The sequence below is a fragment of the Oryx dammah genome, unplaced genomic scaffold (genome assembly GCF_014754425.2).
Source record: "Oryx dammah isolate SB20612 unplaced genomic scaffold, SCBI_Odam_1.1 HiC_scaffold_16, whole genome shotgun sequence".
Classification (NCBI taxonomy): Eukaryota; Metazoa; Chordata; class Mammalia; order Artiodactyla; family Bovidae; genus Oryx; species Oryx dammah.
The window spans coordinates 42,086,175-42,102,890 of NW_024070200.1; the positions used below are offsets into that span (position 1 = coordinate 42,086,175).

The 16,716-nt window shown below is 42.7% G+C and overlaps 1 protein-coding gene across 3 annotated transcripts in view; it reads right to left on the reverse strand.

Moving 5' to 3' along the window:
* Window positions 1-16,716, reverse strand: part of IL16 (interleukin 16) — a 113,868-nt gene that overhangs the window by 85,440 nt on the left and 11,712 nt on the right. The gene's annotated exons all lie outside the window — the stretch shown is intronic.

Consider the following 16,716-nt stretch of genomic DNA (forward strand, 5'->3'; position numbering starts at 1 on the left):
GTTGGGCACAACTGAGTCACTTTCACTCACTCACAGTCATAGCAAACACCTTCCTCCAACAACACAAGAGACTCTACACATGGATATCAACAGATAGTCAATATTGAAATCAGACTAATTCTTTACAGCCAAAGATGGAGAAGCTCTACACAGTCAGCAAAAACAAGATCAGGAGCTGACTGTGGCTCAAATCATGAACTCCTTACTGCAAAATTCAGACTTAAATTTAGGAAAGTAGGGAAAACCATTAGGCCGTTCAGGTATGATCTAAATCAAATCCCTTATGATTATACAGTAGAAGTGACAAATAGATTCAAAGGATTAGATCTGATAGAGTGTCTGAAGAACTATGGACAGAGGTTCCTAACATTTTACAGGAGGCAGTGATCAAAACCATGCCCAAGAAAAAAGAAATGCAAAAAGGCAAAATGGTTGTTTGAGGAGGCCTTACAAATAGCTGAGAAAAGAAGAGAAGCTAAAGGCAAAGGAGAAAAGATATACCCATCTGAATGCAGAGCTCCAAAGAATAGCAAGGAAAGATAAGAAAGCCTTCTTAAGTGATCAGTGCAAAGAAATAGAGGAAAACAATAGAACGGGAAAGACTAGAAATCTCTTCAAGAAAATTAGAGATATCAAGGGAACATTTCATGCTAAGATGGGCACAATAAAGGACAGAAATGGTATGGGCCTAACAGAAGCAGAATATATTAAGAAGAGGTGGCAAGAATACACAGAAAAACTATACAAAAAAGATCTTAAAGACCTAGATAACCACAATGGTGTGATCACTCACCTAGAGCCAGACATCCTGGAATGCGAAGTCAAGTGGGCCTTAGGAAGCATCACTATGAACACAGCTAGTGGAGGTGATAGAACTCCAGCTGAGCTATTTCAAATTCTAAAAGATGATGGTGTGAAAGTGTTGCACTCATTATGCCAGCAAATTTGGAAAACTCAGCAGTGGCCACAGGACTGAAAAAGGTCAACCAAAGAAAGGCAACGCCAAAGAATGCTCAAACTACCACACAACTACACTCATTTCACATGCTAGAAAAGTAATGCTGAAAATTCTCCAAGCTAGGCTTTAATAGTACGTGAACCGAGAACTTCCAGATGTTCAAGTTGGATTTGGAAAAGGCAGAGGAAACAGAGATCAAATTGCCAACATCCGCTGGATCATTGAAAAAGCAACAGAATTCAAGAAAAACATCTACTTCTGCTTCATTGACTATACTAAAGTCTTTGACTGTGTGGATCACCACAAACTGTGGAAAATTCTTAAAGAGATGGGAATACCAGACCACCTTACCTGCTTCCTGAGAAATTTGTATGCAGGTCAAGAAGCAACAGTTAGAATCAGACATGGAACTATGGACTGGTTCCAAATTGGGAAAGAAGTACATCAAGGCTGTATATTGTCACCCTGATTATTTAACTTATATGCAGAGTACACCATGTGACAGCATATTAATAAGCAGAGACATTACTTTGCCAACAAAGGTCCATATAGTCAAAGCTATGGTTTTTCCAGTAGTCATGTATGGATGTGAGAGGTGGATGATAAAGAAGGCTGAACGCCAAAGAATCGATGCTTTTGAACTGTGGTGTTGGAGGAGACTCTTGAGAGTCCCTTGAGAGTCCCTTGGACTGCAAAGAGATCAATCCAGTCAATCCTAAAGGAAATCAATCCTGAATACTCATTGAAAGGACTGATGCTGAAGCTGAAACTCCATACTTTGGCCACATGATTTGAAGTGCTGACTCATTAGAAAAGACCCTGCTGCTGGGAAAGATTGAAGGCAGGAAGAGAAGGGGACGACAGAGGAAGAGATGGTTGGATGGCATCACCGACTCAAAGGATATGAGTTTGAGCAAGCTCCGGGACATGGTGAAGAACAGGGAAACCTGGTGTGGTGCAGTCCATGGAGTCGAAAAGAGTCAGATATGACTGAGCGACTGAACAACAACAACAACAACAACAACACCAACAACACTTATTTAGTGCTTATGATGTACTGTTCTAATTGCTTTACAATTTAGTTCTCGTAAAATCTATTGTAGGCTCCATTAACATCCTAATTTTGCACACATACACACACACAAAAACAGAATTCCTGGGGACTCCCCTGGTGGTCTAGAGGCTAAGACTCTGTGCTCCCAATGAAGTGGGCCTAGGTTCAATTCTTGGTCAGGGAACTAAATCCCACATGGCACAACTAAGAGTTTGCATGCCTCAACTGAAGATCCCACACACTGAAATGAAGATCAAAGATCCTCCGTGCCACAATTAAGACCCAGTACAGCTAAAAAATAAACAAGAGTTTTTTTTAGAAAGATAACTGAGGCACAGAGAGGTTAGGTCAGTTTCCCAAGACTGCACAGCCAGAACTCAGTGAAAGCAGGAATTTAAGCAGGCAGTCTGACTCTGGGGCCTGAATCTTTGCCGTGGTTCTGCACAGCCATTGATTAGTGTCTCTCTTTAATCTCAATCTCTCCCTCTCTTCTGGGTTTTATCCTCAGCATGTAAACATATTCAAATTGTCCATCTTTGAAAAATTACATGTTGTATTTATATCCTCTTCTTGTTATCTGTCTCTCTTTATCTCCTTCATATCTTTCCCTCACCTTTTTAAAATTATGGTAAGAACATACAACATGAGATCTGCCAGACTTCCCTGGTAGCTCAGTTGCTAAAGAATCCACCTGCAATGTAGGAGACCTCAGTTTGATTCCTGGGTCAGGAAGATCCCTTGGAGAAGGGATAGGCTACCCCCTCCAGTCTTCTTGGGCTTCTCTGTTGGCTCAGATGGTAAAGAATTCGCCTGCAATGTGGGAGACCTGGGTTTGATCCCTGGGTTGGGAAGAACACCCTGGAGAGAGGAATGGCTACCTCCCCCAGTGGGAGAATTCTTTCCTGGAAGATAGCATGGACACAGGACCCTGGTGCGTCCATAGGGTCACAAAAGAGTCAGACACAACTGAGTGACTCGTTTTTCACTTTCACTGCTACCTTAACAGATTTTTAAAAATATTTACTTATTTATTTAAAAAAATTTACTTATTTACTGATTTACTTTACTTATTTATAAGTAAATATAAATATTTACTTATTTACTAATTAAAAAATATTTACTTGTTATTTATTTGGCTGCAGCAAGTCTTAGTTGTAACATGCGGGATCTCAGCTGCAGCATGTGAGCTCTTAGTTGTAGCATGTGGGATCTAGTTCCCTGATCAGGGATCAAACTCTGTCTCCCTGTATTGGGAGCACGGAGTCTTAGCAACTGGACCACCAGGAAAGTTCCTTAACAGATTTTAAAGCATACTAACAAACACTGTTAACAACAAGCATGGTTTTGACAATGGACCATTCTTCGGCCCTTCCACTTCCTGAACAAAATGTTTTACACTCTGTACTTTCTGCCCTCAGGCTCACCTCCTCTTTGAGTTACAGCCCACAGTGTCAGCTTCCTCCCCCAAAACCACTAAAACTTTTTTAAATCACTTCTACATTTTACCAAAGTCATGAACCCAAGTCCAGAGGGCGTGGTCTGCTTGCTCAAAACCTGCCTTATTTCTAGAGGATTCATTAATATGAATATCAATGCTCATATCTATTGGTTGAAGAGTACACAGAAATCAAGCTTTTAGAGTAGCTCTTGCCCCCCCCCCCCCCCCCCCCCCCCCGCCGCCATCTTCTCATTACTAGCTTTTACTTCTGGGTGTCATCTTTCAAATCCAAATTGTAAATGCTCTTCTCCCTCTCACCATAACCCAACACAGGCATTCCTTTGCATTCTGTCAGTTCAACATCCCAGAACTATAAGCTCTCAACACCAGCACCACTGTAAAGATTAATGTATCCAAACCTCATTGCATTTTGTTCAACTTCGTGAGGATTTCCCTGTAGTTCACCTGGGACTCATGGAGAAGGAAGTGTGTGTGTGTGTGTGTGTGTGTGTGTGTGTGTGTCACAGCCAACACTGGTCCACTAGGCATTTGAAATACTGAAAGACAATCAAAGTTTAAAATCCTTCTGGACTTCTGTTGGTGCTGTACGGAGAACCTATAAATACGGAGTTGTCCATACCACCTTGTGGAAAGGGTTGCCTGAGAGTGAAGCCAACACACAAGGTCCAGAACTCACAGAGGAAGATGAAGATAGAAAGGAAGACAGAAAGAGAAGGATGAGCCTAGATGATATAATACCAACACCTAAATACAGCCATGCCTGAAGCCATACTATACCTGAAGCCATACTATCTATTCACTTAGACAAATGAATAAAACTTCCTCTTTTTTTGCTTAAAAAAAGTCCTCCTGGCATAGTTGTTCTTTCTGATGCCACTGGCATAAGTTATGGAAAATAGTGACATTCAAAGGTTGAGAGGCTTTTTGAAACTGTCTTTTATCCCATCCAAGTCTAGTAGAGGAGCCAGTCACCTCCAGTCAAGGCCCAAATTCTTCTCCCCTTCAGTGCTTGGCTCTGGAATAAAGGCCTCTTGCCTTCTTTTTCACCAAGCATTACCACCATCTGTGTGTATTCTTAGACTGCAAACCCAGTTCCCTTCCCCCCTCTATCTCCCTACCCTCCGCAGCCCACAAGAGCTGTCCTAGCAAAGGTGAGCTCATTCAGTGAGCATTTTCCAGATCACAAACATGTGGAGACCCTTGAGACCCCGTAAAATGCATGTCCTGCCCTCAGTGGTGGAAACATTAGCTGCGTGTAGGGTTTAGGAGACCAGAGGATTGAATTCCTTGGTGGAAACTGGGCTAATCCCAGAGGACCGTTGTAGGAGTGTCTGATGAGTACAGTCAGTTTTTAAAAATAAGCTTTTCCAGAGAGAACCGCGACTTCTGCGGCTGTGGCTGTCACGTGGGATGTCCAGTGGAGCCCCGGGATGGGAGGCTGGTTATGCACTGGGGACCAGGGATTAACCCTTCAGTCTAGAGCAAAGAGGGTTTGCAAAATGAGCCTTGTTACTGTGGAAAATGTAAAAAAGGAAGGGAAAAATTGCAAAAGGACTGTAGAGGAGAAGCCAGGATCGGACTTCTGTGTGAGCCTGTGTTCCCTCTAGGCCTGGCATAATAAGAGAGGAGAGAGAGAGAGAATAATTGAAAACACAGCACCGTGGTCACACGGTTCAACTTAGCTTTGGTAATTGTGCTCAGGACATTGGAACCAGCTTCTGCTCCCTAATGGAACCAAATGTGAGCGGAGCTGGTGGGCAAGCCCATGCTGTTGCCCAATTCCAGTCTTCAAAAGGTCAGAAGTAACGAGCTTTCTCTGATTTTACCCCAGGGCTGTAGGAGCATTTGCCAAGCTCTTGTCAGCCTTGCTCTAGCCCCGTGGGTCCTCCACCAGGCTGTCTTTCAGTTCTCTTCCAAGGCTGCCCAAGGATGCACAGCTGAGGCTTCCAATGTGGCTGTGCTAAAAAGGACCAGCTGCTCCCCTTACCCAACAGAAAACTCCGAAGGATCCACTTCACCCCAGGAATCAGCTCTCCTACTCCTTGGAGGCCTTTCCTCCAAACCATGATTGTATTCACTTTAGTTAGAGCTTCAATAGAATGCTCGGGCTGGAAAGGTCTCCATATGACCCACACGAGGAGGATTTTAAACTTTGATTGTGGCCAAAGGAGACACAAACTGACTCACCATCATAGTCTCAGTGAACTTTAGACCCTCCTTGGCTAAGCTGTCATCTGCATAGAAAATGCAGAACTGGGACTTCCCTGGTGGTCCAGTGGTTAAGAATCTGCCCCACATGGCACAGATCATGGGTTTGATTCCTGGTCGGGGAACTACATGCCACAGGGCCACTAAGCCTGAGAGCCACAGCTACTGAGTCCGGGTGCTCCAACTAGAGAATCCATACATGGCAATGAAAGATCTTGTATGCCACAGCTAAGACCCGGACAGCCAAATAAAATTTTTTTTTTTTTTTTTTACGAAAGAAAATGCAGTGTCAAAAACATAAAGTTGAAGGGCAAAATAACAGACGGTTCATCCTTTAAAGGGACTTGAAGAATCTCCAGACTGGGGGCCGGGGTTGCATCAGTTAAGTCCTCCTTTCTCTCCTTCTTTCTGGTCTTCTTTCTTCTTTCCGTCCTTCCTTTTCACTTGTTGACTTTGCAAGCACTTGCTGAGAAAAACTCTTACGTGCTTGCCTCTTTGCTGGGCATAGCTAACCCACTAGAGAAGAAACCATGGTATTTCCATCTGGTTAAAATACACTTAATTCACTGGAGAACTCTGCAAGGGTGCATAACCATATGGAGAGAGGAGAACTAGCTGATAAAATGTGTTTCAAATTTCTGAGTTCTCCGACAGTGTTCTATATCAAAGGCAATTTTTAAAGTTTGGTCACTCCAGCCCGGGGGTAATTTTTTTGTTTTCAGCTGAGGAGTGACTCAGAGATAAGAAATGAAGGGAGGAAACTGATGGCTCCTTTTCTTTCTAAAAGAGTGTCTTTAATAGGACTCCAGGGACCTGTGGCTGGAATCAGTGGGATGTATGTCTGTATACATCGGTCACGGGACAGGACGAGCGGCACAGCGCCTCTCAGCCTCTTTCCCAACTGTTAAAGTGAGCCGGCTGTGTTGATCTGAGTTTTATACACTTGATCTTTCTTCCTCTGCACTGTTACTTCCCAGAGGGAAGAGACCATATCTCATCATTTTATGTCCCCAGAGCTCTGTCAAGGCTTGCCACACACAGAGTAGAGGCATCTGCATGTCCAGTGAATGAATGAATAGTGGGTAAGCATCTCAAAGGTTCCTTTGCCCCCAATGGACCTTTCCCACGTTAATATAAGGTGAAATGATCCTAGGTGTGATGGTTAATTTTATGTGTCAACTCCACTGGGCTAAGGGGTGCCCATATAGTTGCTGGGCTTCCCAGGTGGCTCAAGTGGTAAAGAATCTGCCTGCCACTGCTGGAGATGTGGGCTCGATCCCTGGGTTGGGAAGATCCCCTGGAGGAGGAAATGGCAACCCACTCCAATATTCTTACCTGGAGAATTCCACGGACAGAGGAGCCTGGCAGGATACAGTCCACGGGGTCACAAAGAGTCAGACATGACTGAACCACTGAGCATGCAAACACACACGCACAGTCACTGGAAAGACATTCTGAAGTCTGCTCTCAGGAAAATTCTAAAGGCATATGTGAGATCTCAAGAGGAGGCCCTCACAGGGGACGTTGCACTTTCAAGCACCCTGGCAGGTGATCGAATCCATGAACAGGCAGGCACAAGTGGGGTCACCAGGATGCCCTCCAAAAAAGCGCAGGCCTCTGAGACAAAAGATGAAGATGGACAGGACTATTACCTCATCGGCATGTATTCCCTCCAAGAGAGAAAAGGGTGAAAATATAATTAACCTCAAGAAGAATCTAGATAAATTCAAGAAAGGCATCTCCACCCACCACTGTTCTGAAGGGATTGGCTAAGATGGATTCCTCATTAAATCCCAGTGCTTGAAAAAGACACAGATGTGTATAACGGACTTTTGGACTCAGTGGGAGAGGGAGAGGGTGAGATGACTTGGGAGAATGGTATTGAAACATGTATAATATCATGTAAGAATCGAATTGCCAGTCTATGTCCGATGCAGGATATGGCACGCTTGGGGCTGGTACGTGGGGATGACCCAGAGAGATGTTGTGGGGAGGGAGGGTGGGAGGGGGGTTCAGGTTTGGGAATGCATGTACACCCGTGGTGGATTCATGTCAATGTATGGCAAAACCAATACAGAATTGTAAAGTAAAATAAAAAATAAATAAATTAAAAAAAAAATCCCAGTGCTTGGGGACTTCCCTGGCAGTCCAGTGGTTAAGAATCCAACTTGCAATGACAGGGACATGGGTTCGATCCCTAGCTGAGGAACTAAGATCCCACATGATGCAGAGCAAATAAGCCCCCACTCTGCAACTAGAGAGAAGCCACAGTCACAATTACTGAACACACGGGCCACAACTAGACAGTCTGTGGCTGCAACTAAAGATTTGTGTGGGGCAATGAAGATCCCACGTGCTGCAACTAAGACCCAACGCAGCCAAATAAATAATAAATGATAAATATTTTTAGAGATGCCAGTGCTGTGAAGAAGGCTTCACAGGTAGGAGACACTCAATAAATACTGTTGCCATGAAAAAAGCAGTCAGCTGCCTAGCACTGAATGCTTGTAACTGGGAGGAATGACAAGCAGGTGCAGAAAATGACCTGGCCGAGAGCTTAGACTCTGGAGGTGGCCTTAGTTTCCATGGCAGGTTTGCCCCTTATCTGTGCAACCTCAAACCAAGGATTGAACTCCTTTATGACTTAGCTGATCACCCATAAAATGGAGATGACAATGCTAACCACGTGGGAACGAGAGCAGATAGTTCTGAGAAGGTCTTGGCTGAGTACTGACACATACATGGACTAAAACAGAGAAAATAGTAGAACAGTGGGGATAACCTACATGTACATCAAGGAGAGGTTTTTATTAAAAATATTATGATACACTCACACACAGAACATTATGTGACCAATCTCAAGAATAAAATATATGGATATGGAAAGAAGTTCACAGTATGTGGTAAAGCTAAGAAACACCATAAAATAGTCATACCAGCTAGTTTGGGTTATAAAAATGTACTTGCCTGAATAGACGTCAAACTGTGAACAGTGTTTTTGGCAGGTGAAGATGCTAGGGGGTGAAATTTACAAGGAGTTTTTTCTTTTTACTTATTAATTTCTTATTTCTGATTTCTTATGACAGTTACAAGAAATTTTAATTTTAAATTAAATTTTAATTATAGTTTCCATCACAATTATAACCAGAAAAATTAAAAGTTTTTATTTTGAAAAATAAAATAGAAATTTATGGCTAATTTCTGTTAGCTAGTAGTTCTGATTAATTTGAATAATAATTTTCTCAGATTTGAAAATATCTGGTTGACATTTTTACTGAGATTTATAGATGAATCTGGGGAGAGAATCTTCTCATCCAGGAACATTTAAAAAATTTTTGCTTTGTTTTTATAGTTGCTCAGCTTTTTTTCTCAGACCTTCAGTCAAATTTTATGTTCTTCATCATATAGAGTTTAAATATCTCTAATAACATTTATCCCTCTGCACTTTCCTTTCTATTTTGAATAGACCATTATTAAAATATTTTTCTACTTGTTCATAACTTATCTATAAGTTATGACTTTTACACATTTATTTCATAACCAGCAATCTTACAGATCTCTCCTATCCAGAAGCTATTCAACAGTTCCCCTTGTGTTTCCAATTGACTAATATCTAACTATTAACAAATTCACTTCATCTTATAATATTTTTACCATTTATTTCATTTTATTTTCTAAGTCTATTGATTAAAGTTTCCAGGACTTTAATAAACAATGGTAACAATAGAGGAGTTCCATGTCTTCTTCTAGATGTTAACGGAAATTCTTTAGCTTTTCACAGTTGAGTAGAATATTGATGGCTATCCTGAGATAAAATTATTTTTATTAAAGAAATTGTCCAAATTACTAATTGCAATTTGGGAAGTATTTTCTCCAAGAATGGTGTTGCCTGCTAAACACTTTCTCAGCTCCTCAGCCATGTTGTGTACCATTCTTCTGAGTTCTCAGTGTGAAGAAACATATCACTGGCTTTTTTTCTAATATTGTTATCCTTCTGGACCCCAATTCTTCTCATAGAGAACTGAATTTAGTTTGCTAATATTTTGTTTAGGATCTTTATATCTAGGCTCACAAAAAGAAACGGTGGACTTCCCTAGTGGCACAGTCATAAGAATTTGCTTACCAATGCAGGGGACACAGGTTTGATTGCTGGTCTGGGAAGATCCCACGTGCCTCGGAGCAACTAAGCCCATGTGCCACAACTACTGAGCCCTAGTGTTGCAACTACTGAGGGCTGAGTGCCTAGAGTCCATGCTCTGAAGCGAGAGGCCGCAGCAATGAGAAGCTGGTGCACCGCAATGGAGAGCAGTCCCTGCTCACCGCAACTTGAGAAAGCCTTCGAGCAGCAATGAAAACCCAGCACAGCCAAAAATTAATTAATTAAAAACTCTTTTTTTAAAAAAGCAAACAAAGCAAAAAGAAATGACCCTTCATCTCACTTTCTGCTGTCTTAGGTTATTATTAAAAAAGGAATTGGGGGAATTCCCTGGAGGTCCAGTGGTTAGGACTCTGCGCTTTCACTGCTGAAGGCCGGGGCCTGAAATAGTTTACTAACTTAAAATAGGGCTTCTTTTGTAGCTCAGAGGGTGAAGAAACCGGCTGCAAAGCAAGAGACCCAGGCTTGATCTCCAGGTCAGGAAGATCCCCTGCAGAAGGGAATGGCAACCCACTCCAGTATTCTTGCTTGGAGAATCCCATGGACAGAGGAGCCTGGTGGGCTACAATTCATGGAGTCGCAAAGAGTTGGACGTGACTGAGCGACTAACACATACACAACACAATTTAAAATATACTCAGTAAAAGTTTCAAGTAGTTTTCCAGAAAATCTCTTGGTCCTGTCATCATGTTTGAGGTGGTTCTTTGAAATTTTCCATTGTTTCCTTGGTGGCTGTCTATTTAATTTTTTTTTTAAGAAACTTAATTTTTATTTTATGTTTTAGGCCAGACCATGTGCAGCATGTGAGAGCTTCGTTCCCTGACCAGGGATGGAACCCATGTCCCCTGCATCATTAGTGCAGAATCTTAACCACCGAACCACCTGCGAAGTCCCCTGATCTATTCAGTTTTTTAAAAAATATTTTCCTTTGACAGTTTTGTTCACTTACATTGTTGATAAGATGGGTGACTTTTATCAAGATTTTCCAATTTATTAGTATAGAGATGCCTTTTACAATTTCACAATTTAAATTTTTTCTCTGAACTATATAGAGACCACTGACATGCATTTCAGTCGGTCCTCTGGTCCTTCTTCCTATTTTACTCACCTGATTGAAGTGAGCTATTCTACTGGTCCTCTCAAAGGACTCAGAATTAGTAAAAACATCTGCTCTTTTCAGTTTACTTTCTAATGCATTTACTTCTGCTTTAGTTTTATTCCTTTTTCCTTCTTGATTTTCTGATATTTATTTTGTGCTTGTGTCCATCTTCTAGAGGGTAATATTTAGTTCCCTAAAACCCATTCTTTCTATTTTAGAAATAACAGCATATCATGCCGTCATTACCTGCTTAGCTTTGAGCCCAACTAGATCTGAGTTTAAACCTCTGTCCGATTATTTACTAAACATCTGACTTGGAAAATCTACTGAACTGTGACTCCAGTCTCATTATCTGGAAGATGGGGAATGACTGTAGGAATCACCTTGCAGCAGTTCTGGGACAGACAATAAACTGAAACACCAGATGTGAATCCCTTAGCACAGTTGGTTGGCCAGTACAGTTACTATAGCCACCACTGTCAGCGTCATCATTATTGTAAAAAGCTAGAAATTTTCCTCTGAATGACCCTTTGGCCACAACACATGGATTTTAAAACATGATGATCTAATTGTTGTTATTTTAGAAATGGCCTGTAACTGCAGCTTTGATTTCCAGTTTAAACCCAGATTTTTAGAAGACTGCTGTTGTTATTGTTAGTTTCTTGTGGTTAAACTTCCAAGATTTAACCTTGTTGTTCTTATAATTTTTTTATTAGAAAATTCCAGTTTCATTGCATCATGGCCACAGGATGTGTCCTGGACACTTTTTATTTGTTGGAATTTATTGAGGCTTATTTTGTGAGCCAGAATGTGATGTAGCTAAATGTTTTAAATGTTCAGTGCCCATTTGAAAGGAATGATTATTCTGTTTGGAGTTTCAGATATGGATATACTCAAAGGTGATACTAAAATATGTATATATTCCATCTTATAAATCATCAACTAATTATATTTTGGTCTAATCTGTAAAAGCTTAAGAGTGGTGTTCATTGAAATCTGGTACCATATCTGTAAGATATTTCCAAAAATTTTGCTTTACATATTTCAGTGTCTTTATTAGAAGAAATTTTTACGAAATGATAGAAGAGTACACCATAAAGTTCTCAATTTTCATATCTCCATGGTGCACTCTTCTTTTATCATTTTGTGAAAATTTCTTGTAAGAGTTGCCTCAGCTTTTGTCTGACAGAATTAACATTGTTACCCCATTTTCTTTTAACCTGCATTTGCATGGTTTTTACCCATCACTTTATTTTTAACCTCATATGATTTCATTTTAAATGTATCTCTTCCAAGTGGGGTATAATTTGGAGCGAGAGAGAGCATTTCTTTCTCTTTTTTTAAATGCAAGGTTTTAATATTTCTGTTTATTTATTTTTGACTGCACTGGGTCTTCACTGCTGCACTTGGGCTTTTTCTAGTTGGAGCGATCGGGGGCTACTCTCTAGTTGCGGTGGCTTCTCTTGTGTGGAGTACAGGTTCTAGGGCATACGGGGCACATGGGCTCCACAGGTGTAGTTCTCAGGCTCTAGAGCACAGGCTCAGTAGTTGCTCTGTGCAACAAAGACTAGGGATCGAACCCATGTCCCTTGCACTGCAAGGTGTATTCTTAATCACTGGACTGCCAGGGAAGCCCTCTTTCAATACTTTAATTTCCCTTTTTCAAGTTGAATCTGGGAGACTTCCTTTCTAAATATAAACCTTGTATTTGATACTATGTTTTATATATCTTATACACATTTAATGGACAACCTTGTATCTTATATCTTGAGACATCTTCCTTCCAATCAGTTTTGCTTTGGTCTTTCTGTAGCTTCTTATTGTCTCCTTTTCTTGCTTTTCAGCCAACCCATTCACTCTCTCCTGTCCTTAATGAATCAGAGGCTTTACATTTTATTTTTGTATTATTGATGGCTCTGTAAAGAATTTTTGAAAGTGATGCTTGAGCACAGATGTTTCTTCTTCATCCATTCCAAGAAAGACACTATCTGATGCCTCTTCCTACACCTTCAGGGAAACCTCTCACTTCCTTCTGATACCAACCTCTCCATTTAGAGGTTTGGAGGACATTATGTATTATCTCTTTCAAAATTATTTTTATCACTTATATGGATATTATTTCAAAATCCTGTTGAGAACAGTCAATGATTGAGATAAACTTAAAGTTAGCCTCCTTTTGTGGCCCAAATATGTATGTATACAGCGATTGGTTGGGGTTGGGGTTTTGCTAAGAGATTATATATCATCTCTTTCATGTTATTCTCTATTTCTCTCAACACACACATGCCTTTACTGTTTGCTTTTTTTTCAACTTTTATTTTATATTGGAGTATAGCTGATTAACAATGATGTGATACACTGCTATAATTAAATGGAAAACTAACAAGGACCTACTGTACAGCACAGGGAACCCTACTCAATGTTATGTGGTGGCCTGGATGGAAGGGGAGTTTGGCGGAGAGTGGATACATGTATATGTATGACTGAGTCCCTCTGCTATGCATCTGGGCTGCCCAGGTGATGCTAGTGGTAAAGAACCTGCCTGCCAATGCAGGAGACATAAGAGACGCTAGTTAAATCCCCGGGTCGGGAAGATCCCCTGGAGGAGGACACAGCACCCTGCTCCAGTATTCTTGCCTGGAGAATCCCATGGACAGAGGAGCCTGGTGGGCTACAGTTCATGAGGTCACAAAGAGTCAGACATGACTGAGCAACTAACACTTTCACAGACACTGAAATTCCTGCTCAGATTGCTCAGATCTTTCGCATGCAGATGGGAGCCTGAGGAAGGGGCTCAGGCTGACTCTCATCAGATGAGAGCTGCAGGGATCAGCAGGGAGGAGAGCTTGTGCATCATCTGGAGAGCGTGTCTGGGGCAGGATGGTAGAGGCACCTTCCATCCACCAGGCAGGGCAGCCTTGTCCTCGTAGCTGCAGCTGTCTACCCAGAAGCATTTCTGGCCCAGATGTGCATGCCTAGTCTCAGCCAGAAGCAGAAGCAGTGGGATCCCCCCTGGGTGGTCCCCAGTGTCTGGGGCACTGCACAGAGCCACCAGCAGCCTTACCAGTTGCTCCCACCCAATGCACACACTCCAGCATCTCCAAGTGTGGCCAACACAGCAGCTCCCAATGGGCTCCGCCCTCCCACCCAGGCACCCTGCTCCCTCCCCTACAAGCCACCCCAACACCCTGTCTGTTCTACACTCTTTCATGCAGACCTCTCCATCTTTCTGCCACAACTTGCTGAGCTTACAACACCAACATAGGTTTGTTCTTATTTAAACTGGGATCCAAAAGAAGAACTTGAAGTAAATTCCTCATTCCAGGTCGCCTTCCTAACCAAACTCCAAGCTCTTAGTTTGTCTTGCCACATGGTGTATTTTCCTCCCTGCCTATACGAGCATGTTGTTATTTACACTGATTTTGGTCTTAGTTTCAAAAACATCTTCTATATTAAAACGGGTTGCCAGCCCAAATGGACAAGGCACATAATAAGGTGCTACTGTCAGAGTTAAGGTTGTTGTTATATCGATAATGTTCATTCAATTTTTATCTTTTAAGATTTTTTTTTTTTGGGATATGGTTGCCTTACAATGTTGTGTTAGTTTCTGCAGTACAGCAGATTGAATCAGTCATATGTATACACACACACCCCTCCCTGTGCTATAGAGCAGCTTCCCACTAGCTAGCTATTTTACACATGGTAGTGTATACATGTCAAACTCAATCTCCCAATTCATCCTACCTGCACCGCCACCCCCTCCACCCTTGTGTCCACACATTTGCTTTCTACAGGAACAAAATTGGGTCATTTGTAGAGATATGGATACTTCACTTGGTCAGAAAGAGAGAAACAGATATCGTATATTAGTGCATATATGTGGAAGCTAGAAAAATGGGTGAACCTAGTTCTAGGGCAGGAATAAAGATGAAGGCGCAAAGAACAGGTGTGTGGATGTTGTTCATTCATTTCTGCAACAACTATTTTCTGAGATTCATCCTGTGCCAGGCAGTGATGATGTAAAGGATGAAGACATGGTCCTCTCCAGCCAGCTGGAGAAGACAGATGTGTATCTGGGTAATATTCTTGGTGCAGGAAGTTTGATAAGAAAGGTTTGAATCAAGTGTCACAGTCTGGAGTAACTTTATGTGTGGTATCACCAAGGAGTCAGCCCATGAGCTGAGGCTTGAAAGCTGAATAAGGGTTTTCCACGTGTGGAAAAAAAAAGAGATTTGGGAGTGAGCATCTCCAGCAGATGGAACAACATGCAAAGTCACAGAGCTGTAAAAGACCTTCTGTACTCAGATCAGAGCAGATTTCTGGGCGACACCTGAGTCTAGGGTTGTGAGCACCGGGGAAGGGCCAGATGGCCAGTTCAGGGAGGTGTGCAGCCATGGTCAAGGAATGAAGATCTGATCCTGCTGGTGAGAGGATTTCATTTCAAAGTGCACCCGCTCCTCTTCACCGCCAAACCCTGGGGGCCCCCCAGTGGGGCCCAGAAAGAGGAATGGGGAGTTCGGCAAGAAGGCAGGTCTCAAACTTCTGGCCTGCCTTGTCTGAATGATTCTGCTTCTAATTGCTTACAAATGAATTTTTATGGTGGTGATTTAGTCACTAAGTCATGTTCGACTCTTTGCGATCCCATAGACTGTAGCCCGCCAGGCTCCTCTGTCCCTGGGATTCCCCAGGAAAGAATACTGGTGTAGGTTGCCATTTCCTTCTCCAGGGAATCTTCCCGACCCAGGGATTGAACCAGTGTCTCCTGCATTGGCAGCTGGATTCTTTACCTGCCGAGCCACCTGGGAAGCCATTGGCAGTGCGTGAAGTTTCCCTAAGCTTCCTCAGCCTGGACTGTGATGCAGGCCCCAGGGACAGGGAAGGGGCCTTGGCCAGATTCACTTGTCAGGGACGGTCACCATGTAATTGAAGAGCTGCCAAGGGATGCCCTGCAGGATGGTGTTCCTGAAGCTGATGTGGTTCAGCACCTGCCTGGGCTTCCCGTCAATCACCACCACCTGGATGCCATTTTCTGAGCCGGGTACTTCTTTCTGTCCACTGGAAACCATAAGAAACACCAGTGGGGGTGGATAAATGAATATCTCTGGCTTCGAGGAGGGGGCTGGCCCACCCTGATAGCTCATGCCCTCATCATGTTTGGAATACAGGAGGTGCCCTCAACTGCGGTCATACAAGTTGACTGCCACTTAACTTGGGGACATAAAAGAGAACAGAAGGGACTTCCCTGGTGGTCAAATGGTTAAGAATCTGCCTGCCAATGCAGGGGACAAGGTTCATTCCCTGGTCCAGAAGATTCCACATGCCATGGAGCAACTAAACCAGTGTGCCACAACTACTGATCCTGAGCCCTAGAGCCTGTGCTCTGCAACAAGAGAAGTCATCGCAAGGAGAAGCCTGGACATCACTACTAAAGAGTAGCCACCACTTGCCTCAACTAGAGAAAGCCTGCACACAGTGACGAAGAGCCAGTACAACCAAAGATAAATAAGTCACTTTTAAAAGGAGAGCGAGTGGAAGAGAGGAAAGGAATGGAGCCAAGGAATGGAGCCATCCTGTCCTCCTCAGCAACCTAGACCAAGGGCTGCTTGAGGAAATGGGGAAGGCTTGGCGCTGGGCTCTTGGGACAAAGGGGCAGCCTTCAAGGGGCTCAGCCAGAAATGGGAGAATTGCACCTGGCATGAGAAGGAAGTAGATGTTTCCTTGCGTCCATAGGGAGCAAGAAATCTGCTGAGCCCTCTGACAACAGAGAGCAAGCACATTTATC